This window comes from Monodelphis domestica, chromosome 1 (genome assembly GCF_027887165.1).
Source record: "Monodelphis domestica isolate mMonDom1 chromosome 1, mMonDom1.pri, whole genome shotgun sequence".
NCBI classification, from domain to species: Eukaryota; Metazoa; Chordata; class Mammalia; order Didelphimorphia; family Didelphidae; genus Monodelphis; species Monodelphis domestica.
The window spans coordinates 747,858,234-747,873,461 of record NC_077227.1 but is presented as its reverse complement, the minus strand read 5'-3'; positions in this window follow the sequence as shown (position 1 = coordinate 747,873,461).

The following is a 15,228-nucleotide window of genomic DNA, read 5'->3' as shown; positions in this document are numbered from 1 at the left end:
AACAGACTTCTCCTTCCATTTATGATTCCTTGATACCATAAAAAACTGCTGATGATATTTTTTGTACAAAGAGGTAACAAAAGATAGTCTTAACACCTATGGTTGCTTGCATACATACATAAGTAAACACTCCCCCCAACTTACAAAATCTACCCATCATTTTTTAAAATTTTCCTGATGCACTGAATTATTGAAATTCTTCATATGATTCCTCATTTAGAATGTAAACCTTTTGAGAACAAGTAGTATTCATTTTGTGTGTCTCTGTGTTTGTGTGCTTGTATTCTCAGATTTTACATGGTACACAGGATATGATGAGTACTTATGAAAACAAGTAAGATATAAACTTGGAGGCAGGGGAGTACAGTGAAAATAATCCTTTCTCTAAGACCAGAAGACCTGGGTTCAAATATTAACTTGATCACATTACCATTCTTAGTTTGGCAGTTCCTCATCAGTAAAATGCCGGTATTGGAATGGATACCCTCTAAGTGCCCTGTTAGCTCATAAATGTTCCTCTGGCCCAAAAGCATAGAAAAATCACATATTCCATTTCTCTCTATAGCAGAATATTCATTTCCCATCAGTTTCTCTATCCAGTGGGAAATTTCACTGAAAGAAATCGAGATATGCTATTTGTAGAAATGGACATTATGGAAATTTGAGTCAAGCAACCTAGGACTAGGGTAATGGACCTAATAGCAATGGAAAATGCCTTTCCATTAAGCATTTATGCCAGCAAGGCTAGATTTGGTTTAAGTTGCTCATGTTCTAGATGGCATATTATTTCTGTATATAAGGGAGAAGCATTTACCAGAAAACTGAATTTATTGTGAAGTCCTCTTGATTTTTACTTAAAAGCAAACCATTGGTTCTTTCTGAAAGCAAATTAATCTATAGTAATATGATCACTCAGTGCACAAAGAATCAGCCTCATGCTAGCATTAAAAAAATGCAAATAGTATTTGAAAGCTTGTACCAGCTTGGTTTTGCTATTCATCGCATTGCAAATATGTTTTTTAATGGATTTTATGTACTTTGAAAATAAAATTATTTTGCTGGATGGATGCAGCCCTGTTTTCCTTGGTATAAGGAAAACTTGTCATTATTTCACAATTTATCAGAACTGAAAGTTAGTGGCCAAAGTATTTTGAGAAAAAAAAAGACAAAGCAAACATATTAGCAATTAGAGTCTATTATTCAACACTAAGAAGGGACAACTGATTAAAGAAGCCAAATTAATCACTGTTATACATATTCAAACACATTATTTAACATTACTAATTAAATGATATTTTAATCTAAATATCTTCAAGGCATCTTCTTCTTGAAATATCTAAGAGAAGGATGGAGTTGGAACATTGACTAATTCGCTGGAGTTGGAGTCAGGAAAGTATAAATTCAGTTTTAAAATCAAACATTAATTGACTCTGAGATCCTAGGCAAGTCATTTGACTTCTGTCTACCTCTGATTCCTCATCTTTAAAGTGAGGAAATAATAGCATTTAGCTGTTAGAGGTATTGTGAGATCAAATGAGATAATATTTATAATATACTTTGCAAACCTTTAAGTTTAATATAAACACATACATATTTGTATTTATTATGTATATAAATATGTATATTATGTTATTTTAAAAGAAATCCATTATTTTCCTTATTAAATACATTTCTATTGAAACTTCAATATTTCAGTCAAGGGTATGCCCAGCTGCTTGGTCATCCATCCTTTGGGTCATAGTTAATTCCTTGTATTCACTAAGTGAGTGTACATAGCCTATCAGTTGCCCAAATTCTATCTCTTCAACAACTATTTCTTTGTATCCATTGCTCCTTTTTTACTCACACCCTGTTACTTAGCTCATCCTCCACCATAACTATTTCACTCAACTATTCAAAAACCTCCTAATTGGTCTCCTTGGGTCAACACTGTCCCCTCTCAAGTGTTTTAGCCTCATTGCTACAATCATGCTGGTTCAAGCCCTAATGACTTTTAACTTGGATTCTTGTAATGATACCCCATTTGGTCCCACATAATGTCCCTCTCAAATGTTTTTTCTTTTGCAATCCCTCCACTGCACAGTTGCCAAAGTGATTTCTTTTTTTTCTGATCCTATCATTGCTCTCCTCAATGAACTCTAGTGGCTCCCCACTACCTCTCAGATAAAGAAGTAGTTAAAGCCAGAAGTAATCTCTACTTTGGGGAATTTAAAATCCTTTGCTACTTGCCTTCTGACTATCTTTGTAGCTAATTATGACATTCTCTTCATGCATTCTTCAACACACTCATATAAGTCTTCTTTCTTTTTCCCCAGCTCTGATTTCTATGTTTTTATAAAATGTGTAAACTTTTCACACACTTGCATCTTTCTCAAACAAACCATATTTCTACCATATTATGCTCACAACACTGACTTTTTAAAAAATTGTCACATTTGACATAATGAATTCTTCCACATTTTATCTGAATCATGATGGAAGACAGTTAAATCAGGAGACAAACTCCCTTCATAATATCTGTCTGCTATCATTTATACAATCTAAAGCCTTTGCTTGATTGAGACAGGTTCTGATCTGTTGATGTTGTTGATTTGCTTTCAATGGCATGGGGCTATTTGGCTGATTTATGCCATTAACCCCCTCCATGTACAAATAATTCATATACTCTCTGTTTGTGGTAGCTCATAATCAGGATGATTCATATTACTTGGTTCTGAGCCTGCTTTGTACCTTAGAAAGATTTTCCAAGGGAAAGCCATAAAGTTATGGATATGATAGGATTATAAGTCACTTGGGAATTCAGGGATGGAGCTGGATAAAAGGCTCTGATATTAAATAATAATATGTAACAAGAGCATAATGGTAATTTTATTTCTTGAATGAGAGAAGGTATGGTATTGGTACCATGATTCCCAGTATGTGCTTCAGAAGATTAAAGGCACTTTGTGGACAAGGTCACCTTCTTCTCAGATTCCAATTGGAATTTCCTCTTAAAATAAGTCCTGATTTCTACCACCTGAGCGACTTTATAGAAGAAATAAAGGAGACAAGGAGGAGAGGGAGGAAGTAGACTTTTATATTATGCCTACTGTGTCTGGGGCACTATGCAAAGTGCTTTAAAGATATTATCTCATTTGAACTTCCAAATAACCCAGAGGGTATAAGCACTATTATTACCCCCATTTATAGTTGAAGAAACCGAGGATAGTAGAAGCTGTGCAATTCATGAGCTCCAAAAATCAGATTTGAATTCAGGTATTCTAAACCCAAGGATTACGACATAGAGTTATAAGTATTCAGTGGTTTAAGATAAAACAAAAAGCAGAGATTTTAGTCACATTTATAGAAGACTGTAGTATTTGGTTTTATCATCCAGATATTGAGTAAATAAAAAGTACATTTAGTGATGGGGTAAGCCTCCCATCAAAGATCTCAGCATCTGCCCACAGGGAAGATTGCCCTTGAAGAAAAGAGACCATTAACACAAATTCTGTCTTTGTTTCCCTTCATTCCAAAGCTTTCAGTTTGATTCTGTAGTTCAAACCTCATTACTGGAGAGTGTTGGGCCCTGAGATGATTGCCAAGTGCTCAAACTACTTTAGTCATTTTGTACTTCAAAATCCCAGAAAAGAGAACTTCCAATCCTATAACTGGCAAGATGCTCTCCTCTATAGGAAATGGTTCTATTTTTTCCCATTTACACTTCATGAAACCAAAGCAGACAGAGGTTATGGATCAAGGGTCAAATAGGTAAAAATTGTCTGAGGACAGACATCAACTCTAGTCTTCTGTCCCACTTGCTCCCTTGCTCCAGGCCCAGCATACTCTCTGCTGAGACACCGATCTTACTGTGCAGTTCTAAGATCTTGAATGGGTCACAGATACATGACAGATTCCCCTAGCAGAGTAATGAGATTTCAATGATTAACGAATATCTATTTATATTGAAATGTGTACATATGACACCTTTATTCATAGTTGATTAAAAATTAGGCCACAAAAGTTTATTAAGATCTTACTACATGGCAGGTACTGTGCTAAGCCCAAAAGATACAAAGAAAATAAAAAATATAATGGAGGATGCAAAATCTGAAGAAACCAGATAAAGAGAAGATGGAAGGAGCAGCAGATATGGCCTAGCAACATCCTACTGAACTAGATGGATTTTGAGCTTAAGACTGCAAGAAACCAGGTGAAATGAAAGGCAGAAATGAGGAGGGAGAGCATTCAGGGCATAGTCCCAGTATGGGAAGATGAAGTGCTCTGGGAGAGAAAGCCATATGGACAGGTAATTTAAGCCCATTTTTCCATCTGCTATTGTATGACATTGATAGGTAGGTGTAACCATGGATAGACATTTAGAGATGATATTTAAATGGATTAATAGTTAACAGTATATATAAACACACATACATGTATGTATATATAATACATATGCAAATATATGCCTTCATATTTACACATCTACATTATTTATACTTTATATGTGTGTGAATGCATATATGCATTTACATATATATCAAAATTATATGTGATACATGAGAGATGTTCATTTGATAATGTTCTCTGTCAATATGTAGATGACCCAAATATATGTACATGCAGATGCATATGCATGTGTGTATTATATATATATATATTCCACTTCTCTCTCTCTCTCTATATATATATACACACACATATGTACACATATACATTCATGTAAAAAAGAAAAAAAAGGAGCCCTTTCTCATTCATCTGCCTCTATTGCTGGCTTCTTCTGGACTTCAGGAAATTGATCCTATACCAAGTTTTGCAACCCCACCCACAGGTGATTTTTGCCTCCCCCTGGTATATTGTTCTAACCCAGAATATTGTTTTTTTTTTTTAGTACTACTGCTATTTCATATTTCTATCTATCTATCTATCTATCTATCTATCTATCTATCTATCTATCTATCTATCTATCTATCTATCAGTCTGTCTGTTTGTCTGTCTGTCTGTATATCTATCTATCTTTCTGGCTATCTATCTGTCAACTTAGATATCTATGATCTAACAATTTTTCTAGACATACATATGTATTTAAGCATATGCATATTCATGTACATGTCATCTGTATGTATTCCCATACATATAGATAGATAGAAATGTATAGGGAAGAAGAAGCAGAAGAAGCAGCAGGAGGAGGAGAATAAGAAGGAGGAGGAAGAGGAGAAAAAGGAGGAGGAGAAATAGGAGAAGAAGAGAACAATTTAAGCAATCAAGGAAAATTTTCCATTTAGGAAGTGATGTGTGATTCTTCTTTTTTGAAAAGAAGTATTCAATAAGGAGAAAGGGCATGCCATGTATTGGCAATGACTATTTCCAGAATGTGGCTATGAGAAATTGAATATTGTTTGTAAGGAACAGAGATAAGTTCAACTTGGATAGATATCACGATATGGAACAATGAGTTTACAAAGATGGAAAAATGGATGGGTTGAAGCAAGTTGAGGAGGACTTTAAAACTGGAGTAAAGGCATGGAGATTTTATCATTGAGGAAATAGGGAGCCATTGGACATTCTTAAATGGAACATTGGAGTGGTTTAAAAACTGTCTTCATATCCAAATGGGGGAGTGGATGAGAGTGAGGAAACATTTGATGGAAGGAGATTTATTTGAAGACTTATAATAATCCTAATTAATTTTTACCTATGCTATAAGGAAGTTGCTGGATGAAAAGAGAAAAGCTCATCTATGAAAACTTGTGTTTGCATAAATGCATAATTCCATATAAATATGTCTCTATACTTATATACACACATGTGGGTTGTTTTACAAACTATATATTGATGTGCAGTAATATAAAGAGCAAAATAAATCATAACACCTGATTTGTGAACTTAGAACACTGAAGAATGCTATTTTTTTCAAAAAAAATAGAGAAGGTTCATAAAGGGGTAGATTTTAGGGTTAGAAACAATAAGTTTTCTTTTCAATATAATGAGCTTAATTGGATGTGAGCATTTTATTGCCTGTTTCTGAAATATTCAATTTTAATGACTGAGAGGCACATGTTGATGAAGATAAAAACTCAGGGCAGAGCTTAATACCATTCAACTCTGAGAATGCCTTTGTTAAGAAGGTAACATTCTCTTTATTAACAGTTGATAGGAAAAAAATCAAGGATACAATTCATTTTAATGACTTTTTTTTAGTTAAAAGATATAAGTGTTGGCTTGATTCAAAGTGCTAAGAACCCCTTTGTCTACAGAAATAACTATGTGTTATAACTTATTTGCTTTCATACACATATACATATTTATATATACTCACACATGAAATACATATATGTATATATGTGTATGTATACATATAATAGATGAGTGTATATATGTGTGTGTATTTATATGCATATATTTATATATGTGTGATGTATACAGTTAGCCTAAAAAAACAATAAAACCACAATAACAAAAAACCCAAAACAACAAAAACAATCTATTTTGGATATAATGTTGGAAAGTTGTCTGCTTCTAGGGTTTGTATGAGACATGGTTGGCTTGTTTGATAGTGAAGAAGCATACCCCAGCCAGTTTCACTAGACTAAATTTCAGGTACTGTTCAAGAAAAATGATCCCATGTTTTTTGAGCCTCATTAATTTCACTGGTTCTTACCAAAAGTCCAGCTTCACACACACACACACACACACACACACACACACACACACACACACACACACACACACACTACAAGTCATGATATTCTTGAAGTGAAATGGCAGATTTGCTGAAGCACCTCCCTCTCTGTGTTCATTTATGAGACAAACAAGCAAGAGGAGACAAACATAAAAGCCAATGGCATTCATTTTCTATTTTTAAATGTTAAAATATTAGATGCTGTGATTGTCCATGTGTGGACTTTTGGCAACATTTATTTGAAAAAAAATATAATGGACTTTTTGGAGCAATTAACCATGGGCCTCCTGCATATACGGAAGAATATTGCTAATTTATTTTCTTACAAAAAAGTGGTTAAGTAATTCTATCCTAATAGAATCACATAAAATCTCTTCTGATCATCAATTTGTTTGTATTATTTTTCCCCCTAGGGGAAGTCTGTATTTCATTAAACAAAAATCTAAATTAGAAAAAAAAAATAGAACATCTAATTTAGAATAAAGGATTTAGATATAATGAAGAACATAATCTTAATTATATTATTAGCTTTAATACAAATTTGTTAAAGTGATGAAAAGGAATGATTTATGGAAATGTTTAGATTTTACCTGTGCACAGATTCCAGAATCCTGGCTGCATTAAGGCAGTAGTCACTACCATCATTACCTTTCTCTCTTTTCACTCCTATTTTTTCTGTCTGCTTTTCCTTTTCTTCCTCATGTTGCTCTTCCTTTTTCCCCTCTTTTTTTCCCACATTTTCTTTGTTCTCACCCTTTCTTTTTTATATTTTTCTCTCTCCATTTCATGATTTTTTTCCTCCTTTGTTTTCTTTCCTTTTTAAAGTAGATCTAAATTATATTTATAAGAATTAACATTATTTTAAGAAATTGAGTTCCAAATTATTTTGCTCCCTTCCACACCTTATGGAAACAAGCAATATGGCATCAATTATACATGTAAAATATTTTAAATGTATTTCCATATTTTCCATATTGTAAAAGAAAATATACTCTTATAAACAGAAAAATAATTGAAAAATACATGATTCAGTCTTCACTCTGTTTTCATCAGTACTCTCTAGAGGAGGACATTTTTCATCATGAATCTTTTGGAACTGTCTTAGATCATTATTTGGATCTAAGTAGCCAAGTTTTTCATGGTTGATCACTGTTACAATACTTCGGTTACTATAAACAACATTCTCCTGATTCTGCTTCCTTCATTTTACATCAGTTTGTATAAGACTTCCCAGTTATTTCTGAAACTATCTTGTTCATCATTTCTTATAGCACAATAGTAGTCCATCATAATTATACATGACAAATTATTCAGCCATTACTGAATAGATGGTTGTATCCTCAACATAAAATTATTTGCCTCAAGAAATGAATTTAAAATATTTATCATTACAAAGGAGGCAGTATGGGGAATAAAAAAATGGGCAAGACATATTCTCTTCCTTCAAATATTTTAATGTTTGAGAGTAGAAAAATCAGGATTTGCAATATTAATAAAAATATAAGAATTAAAGGTTAATATAAACTAATACTGTAACCTTCGTTCAGAACCTACCTCTGACATTTGTCAATCATATAATCCTAGGCAAACCACAAACCCCGTGAGTCTCTGTTCCTTCATATTTAATAATCATCTTTGTCTCAGAGATGCCTTGTAAAGATCATATGAGATCTTGTATATTCAATGCTTTGCAAATATTAATTCAAAATATGAGTTAATATTATTAGCATGAATTGAATTAACAATAAATCAGATAGAAATTCTACTGATAAAGTAAGAGAGATATAAAGAAATTAGAACCATTCTCTCTCCATACTGCTCTAGGGCAGTAATCTACAAATGAAGTTGTAGTGGTGGAAAAGAAGTATAATCTGAGTGGGGGGCAGCTGGGTAGCTCAGTGGATTGAGAGTCAGGCCTAAAGACAGGATGTCCTAAGTTCAAATCTGGCCTCAGACACTTCCCAGCTGTGTGATCCTGAGCAAGTCACTTAACCCCTATTGCCTATACCACTCTTCTGCCTTAGAACCAATATATAATATTGATTCCAAGAGAGAAGGTAAGGGTTTTAAAAAAGAAGTATAATTGGGGCCAGTGATGTCAGCAGCTTCTAAATTTCTATAACCTAGGATAAGGACATGATTGTTGGAGATGTTGATTAGTCATTTCAGTTCTGTCCAAATCTTCATGACTCCTTTGGGGCTTTTGTTCATAGAGATACCAGAATTGTTTGCCATTTCCTCTTGTAGCTCATTTTACAGTTAAGAATCTGAGACAAACAGGTTTGAATGACTTGCCCAAGGTCACATAGCTAGTAAGCATCAGAGGCAAGATGTCAACTGAGGAAGATGAGTCTCCCTGACTTCAGGGCTGGTGCTCTATCCACTGTAACATCTAGTCCCACTATAGTTCTGCACCACTGCTGTCAAATATTAATTAAGGTCTTGTGTCAAATAAACAGAAGATTTCCCTGCAGTACCTTATTATGACATCCTTCCCATGAAATCTGTTATACAGTTGTTAGGGAGTGAAGTCTGATGTTTTCAGTCAGGCAGGCAGAGAATTATTTATTTTGAGCAACAACATTATTATAACTATGTATCTACAAAAAGCAGAAACTTTTTTTCTAAATCCAGTACCTGGACCAATTAGTTTTCCCAGGATAGATCATTTCTTTGATTCTAGTAATTAAGGACTTAAAGGGTACTTCAGGGACTTAGCAATAAACTGTTGCAAGGTTGCTCTGTGCATCCCACAGGATCAAAACACATAAACCAGAGAAGCTCAGTTCCAGCTATCTCTGAAAGATGCACAGAGAAATCTCCATATGAAGATTTTCAAAGCCATCCAGGAAATCCTGACATTTTAAGAGAGCTCGCTGGTTCTGGATGGCTAACGTCTTGTCCTAATGATTTCCTGGGAAGGCTTTTGGATGTTGCTCACCAGAAATCAGAATTATTACCATTTTAAGCCAATCTTCCCCTCTGAATGAAATGTTCACTGTCTTCTTGGTAATTTCCAAAGGAAAATTTCCCAAATTCAACAAATGTTGCCTATAAATTGTGTTCAATTCAAATTCAATTCAAAATTGAATTCTATGTGAGAATTCATGGCAGCAGCTCTAGGGAATGCCTGCACATCCTAGGAAAAATGCATTCAATGAGGGAATAAGATACATTGGAAAGATCATTGGTCTTATAATTGGTGGAAATGTTTTCAAATTCTATCTGGAAGAGTATCTGAGTGATCATGAGAATGTGAACTGATTTTTTAGTGTTTCAAATTCCTTATCTTTAGAGGGAGAAAAGGACATGACTATTTAACTGCTGAGATTCTAATGCTCTGAGCCTAGGAAGATAATTTTTTGTTGTTAATATTTTACATTCTCCCCAAAATAGCATAATTCATCACTTTTTGTGTGCCTGAAGAATGATCAGGAAGTCATGCTGCCAAATCATTCTCACAGAAGAAAGTATTGGGGTTTCCAAAGTATCCGGAAGAGATGGACACAAATGCATATCCTTGTGAGAACTCTGTGCTTTAGTTTTCAAAATGTCATCATTCCTTTTTTGCCCTTTTCCTTTCTCCCCTCTACTTCTATCTTCCCCCTCTGCTCAAATGCCATCTAACTGAAATGGTCACTGATTCATTGCTTTTAATATAGAATTTGTTTGTCTACACAATGTTTTTATAAGAAAGTAAAAATCCTACAACATTTTCGAGATTTGCATGATTCATAAAATCTACATTTCAAACAAGCATTTATTTTCAAAGCACAGTAGGAGCCCTGCCATGGAAATCTACAGAACAGGTTTGCATGACTCGACATGGGGGCAAAGTGGTTCAATAGAGAAGCAAGCTGTGGGAAGCTGGAGACTTGGGGAATATGTGGGTTGCAATCTTGCACATCCGCCAAAGCCCTGTCCAAATGCCACCTCCCTCTGAGAATGAACTCCTTCTGCTCCTCTTAGTCATATGTAACCAGTTCTTATATACTCTTTATGTTACTGTTGATCAGTCACTTGATAGAGTCAGCTGAAATCCTATTTAGGACCTTCTTTGTCAACATACCATTCATGTCACTGTGGTTAAGTCATTTCATATCTCTTATACTTACTTTCATAAAATATAGCTTAATTAGTATTTATATGCATTATATGATAAATGTCTATTCTATAAAATGTTTTGTACAACTTAAAACATTTATATCAGTTACTTTGAATATCAGCTTAATCTGTTTCATGGCTATAATTTTCTGGTTATTAAATGTGAATCCTCAATTCCAAATCTGAAATAATATTGCAAAATGTGTACAGTACTAGCCATCAGGTAAGAAAGGCTTGACTTCAAATCCTACTTCTGTCACTAGTACTTCTGAAAATTTGAGTAGCAGAAGCTCCCTAATCCTGAAATAAAGCTGAATGTAATAAGTGCACTAAGTAGGTGAAGATAGTTTTCTTCTCCACAAACTCATAAGTATTTAGTATACTCTTTGTGTGTGTCTGAACTCCCATCCCATTCTCTCTCCTTTACCTAGAGTGAGCTCCATTGTGTGTATGGACAATACCTATCTTTGTGTTTGTATATCCCCACAAATATAATACCACCATGTTCCCAAAGATATTATTCCTTAAAGGAATATCTCCACATCCATTCTTTCCTCCCCAATGTTTACCAGGGCCCAACAGAGAACCTAATGCATGGCAAGTAGAGAAGATATAATTGTCAAATGAATGAATTGATGAATTAAGAATGATTAAATGACTATTTGAAGGGATTCATGGGAAATCCCATTCACCAACGTAAATCACCAATCAAACATTTCCTCATGTGTGATTGTTGCACTTCCCAAATATTCTTTAGAGGATCCAGCCAAAGTACTTGGAGGCCTTCCTCTGAATATACATATATATATATATATATATATACAAATAACAGATTTACACATCTATATATGGTCATGAAGTCAGAATAAGGCATAAAACTCGACAGCTTGAAACTATATATACATATATATATTCCCATACTTTTCAAATTTAAATCATCATTGGCATTATGCCATACCCAACTTCCAAACATAACACATTTTTATCTTTTAATTGACAATTGGGCAAAGAATTGCATCTGTGAATTATTTTCAACTCTAAAATGAAGATTCCATAATTTACTATTTTATTTTTTGTCTCCTGATATTCCAGGATGTTTAGCTTAAGAATAACATGGTGACAATACTACTTTAAGTCATGAAATTTAGTAGTACCAAGGATTTTGTATCACTGAAATTTGATTTCTCAAAGGTAAGCCATCTTGTTTCCTTTCACTTCTGTAATTATGAAGCTAATTATGAAGTCTTGGTACATATGTATAATATATCTGTAAAGATTAAAATTAAGGGGAGATGGGGAGACTGAGGCAGGTAGAAATTAGTTTCTCTCTGCAAGGAGTATTATATTTTTTAGAGGTTTATTAAAGGTTAAAGATGAAAGAATATACAAGTAAGAAACATGTGCCTAGGCCTGAGGCCTAGACAAAATAACCTCACATCACACAAGTATCTCAACTAATATACTGAATCAATTGATCACTCTTCATATGGTAATTATACACATTCTCTTTTCTTCCTTCCAGTTCTAAAATGTTTTATTTATTATCAAGAAGATGTTTCAGAGTTCAGGGTGTGTTTTAATTCATGACATCAGTTGAGAAAAGGAACATTCAAATAATAAGAAATCTTTCTCAAATCTGTGAATCTATTAATCAGAAAAAAATATTCTTGTTAATTTATTTATACCTTTTTTTCCTTTGGACTTTGTTCAGAAGAACTTTGGCAGTGATGATACCCTTAGACATAATTATAGATTTCTACTTGAGGCAACACAAAATATTGTTATGTTGTTCTAATATTATATTTGATGTCCTATTGGAGGATGGTTTGAGCAATGGAGGAAATTTTTCTATTTGAGGTAAATATTTATGATAAATATGTATATATGTGTACATATATGCTATTAATATAGAGATTAGGTGTTTAATTTAGTTGCTTGAAAAAATTCAAGGATAATGTATATGTTTTTACCATTTCAGGTGGGCACCTTCTCTATAACTTAGTCTTCAGTGCTTATTCCCCCATTCCCCACCAGTATTGATTGATCAGGTTCATAATCTAGTCATAGTCTTTGTCTTATCATTATGTTGCACATTGGATATTGAATATGTGGCCAAGTCCTTTCCTGTTCACCTCTTAATCTCTCTCCACATTTTTACTTCTTTACTTTGCCACAATCACCACTGCACACAGTCCTTCATAAACTTCTGTCTAGATTATAAAAATAACCTTCTTGTGATTCTATCTCCCTCAACATTATTACCACTTCAGACCATCCTCCATTTATCTACCAGGATGATTTTTCTGAAATGAACATCTAAAGTTGCATGCTGGGAACTAAGATGAATAAGGGATACACAGGTGCTCCAAACTCTCCACACACACACACACACACACCCAAAAAACAAAAACCCATAAAATAAGACACCTTGAAACAAAGGAAAGCAGGATAGATACATTTCACTTGGATAGCAAGAAGGGAGAATAGAGGTCACAAAAGCCAGGGTCTACAGACACATCCTGTATAGTCTAAAAACCTGAATCTAAGAGGTTACAGATATTTAAAATATAAGTATAAGCATAAACAGTTGTACAATGAGCAATGTTCATGTCCACTCTTCTCAGTTTTGGTAGGGAAATTCCTCTTTGGGATGTCTGATGATCAGCAATTGAGTTTCAAAATGACAGAGTGAGTGGCCAAGTTATCTAATGCCTTTTTTTTGCCTCATATGCACAATTCTGAGAGTACTTGGGGTCAAAAGTATAGAGAATGAATCTCACTTGAATTAGTAAGACAGCTCATTTTTGTTTGATTATTTTGTGATTATCTTGTGGATTATTATCTCTTATACACAGTTATTTGATCTACTAATAACTGGGACTATTCCTTACTATAAATCACACAGTTATGACAAAAATATTAATTACCAAAGTCATTATAAGCTTTATAATTGAATTTCTCCTTAGAGTAGCCCAATAAATGCTGAAGAACATGACAAAGCTCAAAGTACCTCCACGGGAACTGAGACAATGATAAAGCAGAACCGGGGAACAGCCCAAGTGACTTTAGGCAGTAAATCAAGGGATGGGAAAGAGAAACAAATGGGGAGAAGAGAAAATTCGAGATAGATTTTAGATCAGAGCACATCATCTTTCACTTCATTTTCTTCATGAATTGTTTACTACATGTGGAATATGTATCTTCTGTCACAGAATGAAGAATATGGAAATATATATTGCAGTAAAGCATTGGTATGACATATATCAGAGTATTTACCACCTCAAGAATGGGAAGGAAAGGAAAGAAGAGAATCTGAACTGAAAAATATCGGGAAACAACTGACAAAATAGTTTCTACATGTAATTAAAATAAAAGATGAAGTCTAGATCTGACCACGTCAATACCTATTGAAAAACAAAAACAAAAATTACCTTGGCCCTCTCTTTTAGAATCAAATATAAAATTCTCTATTTGGTGTTAAAAACCTTCATAACCTCTTACCTTTGCACTATTCTTATACTTTACTCTTTGCCACATACCTTACTACCTGCCATTTAGTCCTTGAACATTTGAATATTTCTAAGAATAAATTATCTTTTGGCTCTGTGACTTTTTTAACAATTATCTCCCATGACTGAAATGTTCTTCCTCTTAATCTCTGCTTCCTGGCTCCCCTGGATAACTTTTTCTCAAGTACAATCTTAACTTTTATAGGAAGCCTTTCCCAATTTTTCTTAATTATAGTATCTTCTTATTCTTAAATATTTCCTATTTGTACCATGTATAACTTATTTGTATATATTTACTATCCTTTCCCTGCCTTTGTGGTGTTTACAACATGAATACAATGGGAAAGATAACAAACAAATATACATTTATACATATATAAATAATTTGTGACTGTATAGAGTCACTGTTTGACATATAATAGTTGCATGATAATTTTTAGTTGTTTTTCAGTCATTTTCAGTCATTTGTGACACTTTGTGACTCCTTAGGGAATTTATTAGCAAAGATACTCAAGTAATTTGCCATTCCCTTCTTCAGCTAATTTTGTAAATGAGGAAATTGAGGCAAATGGGGTTAAAGATTTGCCTAAGATTACATAAATTGTGTCTGAGGATAGATTTGAACTCAGAAAAATGTCTTTCTGATTCCAGGTGCAGCACTGTATCCACTGTGCTCTATCTCACTGACAGATAATCAAATAAATGTATATTGATTGATTATTATGTTTTATTATATTTTCTAGTTTATATATAGACACAATTTTTCATTATTAGTTTCTGAAGTTTTGCCAACCTTGTTTTTTTCCCCTACCTTCCCTCACTTCCTTTCCATGAGGCAGCTGACAATATGATATTGATTATACATGTGCTATCTATCATGATATACATATTTCCAAGTTCCTCATGTTCTGAAAGAAGACCCATATCACTTATAGTTTTTGGGGAAAAGTTACA